This window comes from Gorilla gorilla, chromosome 8 (genome assembly GCF_029281585.2).
Source record: "Gorilla gorilla gorilla isolate KB3781 chromosome 8, NHGRI_mGorGor1-v2.1_pri, whole genome shotgun sequence".
NCBI lineage: Eukaryota > Metazoa > Chordata > Mammalia > Primates > Hominidae > Gorilla > Gorilla gorilla.
Genome location: NC_073232.2, coordinates 17619297 through 17623782, shown reverse-complemented (window position 1 = coordinate 17623782; position 4486 = coordinate 17619297). Strand labels below are relative to the sequence as shown.

At 42.5% G+C, this 4486-nt stretch overlaps 1 pseudogene; it reads right to left on the bottom strand.

Annotated features, from left to right (window-relative positions):
- Positions 1 to 2964: 2964 nt before the first annotated feature.
- Positions 2965 to 4141, bottom strand: LOC101138513 (MICOS complex subunit MIC19-like; annotated as a pseudogene).
- Between the last annotated feature and the right edge of the window lie 345 nt (positions 4142 to 4486).

Sequence of the window (4486 nt, the reverse complement as noted above, 5' to 3'; positions counted from 1 at the left end):
GCAAACACAGTAAAACTCTGTCTCTACTAACAATACAAAAATTAGCCAGGCATGTTGGCAGGCATTTGTAATCCCGGCTACTCAGGAGGCTGAGGCAGGAGAATTGCTTGAACCTGGGGGCAGAGGTTGCTGTGAGCTGAGATCACACCACTGCACTCCAGCCTGGGCAACAGAGCGAGACTTCATCTCAAGAAAAAAAAAAAAAAGGTAAGTAGTTCCCCGTAGGAACACCCTTTTTTCCCCCATTGCTATAGAATAGGATTCATCTCTCTTGTTCATTCTCCTTCCTCCCCACCACTAAAAGCTCCTTTATTATTTGGTAGGTCTCACCCATATCTTATTCTTCACCCTAGTGATAGCCCAGAATGGTTTCTGAAGGGCTCTTCACCTCCTCTACACTCTTATCTTTTCTTTACTGCTTCTAATTGGTGAGATATTTCTCTCTGGTTCACTCCATCACAGCTCCCAGGTTCCCATGGCAGAGCTCTATCTCATCCCCACTGTCAAAACAGCTGGCTTGATGACATTGAAATAAAAGGAATTTTACTTTCATCTTTTTTATTTCCAAAGACACACCCATCTTTCCCCCATGTATCTTTTACCTACTAAATCTAAGTGGAAAAATAAAAAGGGAAGGGGCAGGGTTGTAGAAATGAATCTTTTTTAAAAAAAATCTGTTCTGTTTATTATTAAGGCTATAGTCAAATTCCCAAGGATCAGAAAGAGATTGAAAGCAAAGGACATAACAAAGTCAAGGGAAAACAAGAGGTCAAATTCTTGTATCACTCAGAATAAAGAGGTAGCCAGAGATTGAATGCTGGACCAAGAATAGCCATTCAGGACTTCTGTTGGTAAGAGGTCCCTCACCTCCACATCCGACCCTCAATTTCTCGCTTCAGAGTCCCAGCCCTCAATTCCTGCTCAATCCGTCACACCATCACCCAACTCCAAGCTTCAGTTTGCAAGTTGACTTGGAAGAATTTGAAGCCATCCAACTCATTGCTCAATAGAGAATAGCAAGTTAGAGGTAGGAATAAGCCTTCTTTTGAGTAGAAATGCTCTATTATCACAAGATGAATGCTAAACCTTTTCCTATAGAGACTCTTCACTGACATTCTATAATTTCATTTGTAACATGTCACAGTCAGATTCAATCTAAGCTTAACAATCTTTTGTTAGTCAACTTGAAACATAACCATTGTTTATTCATTTAATCAATTAGATTCTATTTACAAAATTAAGACCAGTTCTCTGAATAATCACACTGTTTTATCATAACCAATTTGTATGTGTTCAGCTGCCTCTAAACATAGAAGCCAATTGTGGCTTCTTAAAAACCAATGGGCTGTGCGTTTAAATAAATCTTAGTTTAATTTAATCTCTGCCACCCATTCACTGCATAACTTGGAAGATGTTTTTCAGTCTTACTATGTTCAAGTTCCTACATCCATAAAGCCATAAAGTGAGGATGATAATATATCTCTTGAATAAGTTCTTGTGAAGATTTAATTGACAAATATTTATTGAATTTTTCTATATGTCAAACACTAATGACACATAGACCATGCCCTTAAGTAACATGAAGTCTGTCTGGGAAGACTCACAGGAAAGCAATCAATTCTATTACCCTGTGGTAAGTGCCCTGGAGATGGTGGAGGTGGTGGTGACTAAAGAGCAGAAACATCTTAGAACAAAACCTGAATTGTTCTTGGGGAGAAGAAATGTTCAGGGCAGGTGTTGTGGAGGTGATGACATCTAAAGAAGAAGCTGGTATTTGGAAAGAGGGATGGGACTGGGGGTGTGGTGGGAGGGTGGCTTGTCAACACAGAGAGGACATCAAGAGCAAGTCCGAGAGGCAAGCCAGACACCATATGCCAAAGATTTGCAAGCAGGCAGTCTGACCAGGGAGGAGAGGTGCAGTGAGAGTGTGAGGAGCAGGGAGGAAGAGTTCGACTCCAGACAGTGGACAGGTAGGAAGCCATCAGATCCAGAAGAACATTTCCTGTGCCAGGATGGGCTAGACTGCTAGACTCATGTCCCAAAGACATGGGCAGGATGGGCTAGACTCATGTCCCAAAGAATGGCATCAGGCAGGAAAATGATCATCCTCAGATTCTCTGCTTAGGAAGATCACTCTAACAAAAGTGAAGCTGAGCTGTCAGAGGCAGTATCTGGCACTTAGTGGGTTCCAATGGGGGACAGCTGGCACTGTTTATTAAATCATTTGCCTCTTGTTGATTGGGATAACACAATTGTTCTCTTTAGGGGGTACTTTTTTAAAATTTTTTTTTGTCAGAAAATATATTTATTATTGGTAGTGAGTGAAGTAAAGATGTCAGTATTCACGATAGACGTTATATAAGCCAAGGTTGCCTTTATATTGATAAAAATACCTTATTTCACTTCTAATCACACATATTAGTCCTGTAAAAGAGGTACATCATCTCTCCTTTTTGTTTCCTTGCTTTCATGATCACCAAAAGTTAAAATGAAATCACTCTTATGTAATCAAAGGTAAAAAGAAAAAGCAAGAAAACCAACATGCCACGGCCTAGACAATTCCACCCAGCACTGCTGCCCTGAGAGCTATGTTTTCTGGCGCTCTCCTCTCCACACTCCAATTACTTTAGCCCCACACCCCCACCTCACCCCATCACACTTTGTTACGGTGGAGGTTCACCAAATGATGGGGCTTGCTTAGAAGATAAACATTTTATGTTCAGTAGAATTTGAATAGAAAGTACCAAAAGGTGGAGAGGGCCGCCCTTCTCTTTTAGTCATCATAAGAGGGGTTTACTAATACTGAAGAGCATCCTTTGATGACTGATCCTGATCTAGGTTTTGGCCGCCCTTCAAATTGCGGCCAATGGAAATGTGGTATGATTCTGTTGGATCCATTGTCCGCTGTCTCTTTTGAGTGGTCTTCTCATTAGTGCTCGTCTCTTTAAATGGGTTATTTTCTTACTAGGAAAAAAAATATTCCCTCTCTGAAATTAACGTTGAAGGTGTTTTGCTTATTCTAAAAGTTGTTGATACTCTTTTCTCAAGCATGCTCTGTTTGGCATGATTGACATAGTGCATATACCGGCTGGCCAGAGTGGAGCATTTGAAGGTCTGGTGGGTGTTCTCGTAGTAACACTGAAGAATTTTGGCCTGGAGGTCAGCATAGACTGGATGAGACTCATACACTTGAACCGTGCCTCCACCTTTTCAGCAATTTTCTGATATTGTTCAGTGGTGATTTTGTAGAACTCTGAGCTCCTCTCCTCCAGTCTAGCCAGCTCCACTTTGCAGAATGCAACCTGCTTCTTTAGCACTCGGTCTTTCTCTTCCAGCCGCCTAGCCAGGTGCATTGCCTTAGCGCCTTCCTCCTGGCTTGATACCCTCTCTCGAGGGATGGCTCTGGTTAACTGCCCATTGGCAGCAGCCCTCTCTCTTTCCAGCTCTGTGGCTTGCTTTAGTTGTTTCTGATCTTCAGTTTGTTTCTTGGCTTGTTCCAATGTTAGCTCCTCAGCTACTCTTCTTTTCAATTCTTCATCAGAAACCAAGGCATCATAAGCATCAGAATACCACTGAGACTTTGAACCAGATGGAGAGGATTCCTTCATTCAATCAATCACATTTTCTGAAAGCTCAATGCCCTTCACCACAGTGATGGGTGATGTTCTCATTCTTGTCCACCTCGAAGGTGACCCGATGAGTGCTCAAGGTCCCACCCGTGGCTCCTGTTCCTGCCCCCACAGAGATCTAGTACAGAAACACAAGCACTTCAGTTCCCCCGTGCCCACACTCGCGTGGAGGGGCCTGGATTCTTTTCCCCCAGAGCAGGAGCAAGGCCATGACCTAGGGGATACTCTTCAAGTGAGCTTTGTCTTCCTGAGGCAGTGTGTACATTGTGTAATGCATTGTAAATTATGTTATTGGCATTCTACTCATCCAATTCTGAATAATGTCAGAATTTAACATCTGAGAAACAGCTCATGACCATTGATGTTGCTATAAACACACCTGGGGTTAAGGCACTGTGGGTCTGGTTCCTTGCTAAGTCTATGGTGGTGAGGACTGCCTGCAATTCAGATTGGCATTTTAAGTACTCGACTGTTTTTAGGAAGAGGGAAGACAGTTGACTGATCGCCGTCATTACTCATTATGGTAACCTAAACTTGTCACCTTCCTCCTGCCAGTCACAGGAGTAACACCTGAGGCACAGGCCTGAAGCAGAACAAACCCACACAGACCCAACTCCAGGTGGAAGCCGAGGGCCTAGAAATGCCAAAGTTATTTTCTTGTCTCCTGGTGACGCTACGCAGCTTTGCTTTGCTGTTAATAAAAAAAATTGCTTTTGGTTGTCACTTTTTAAAATTTTAAGACTAAAATTGAATGCCATCTGCCAGAGCTTTGCTTATCGTACAGGAGAGAGGAGAATGGTAAGGTCATTTATTTTTCCTAATGTTCATGAGACATGAGTTTGCAGCATTGAGCATCT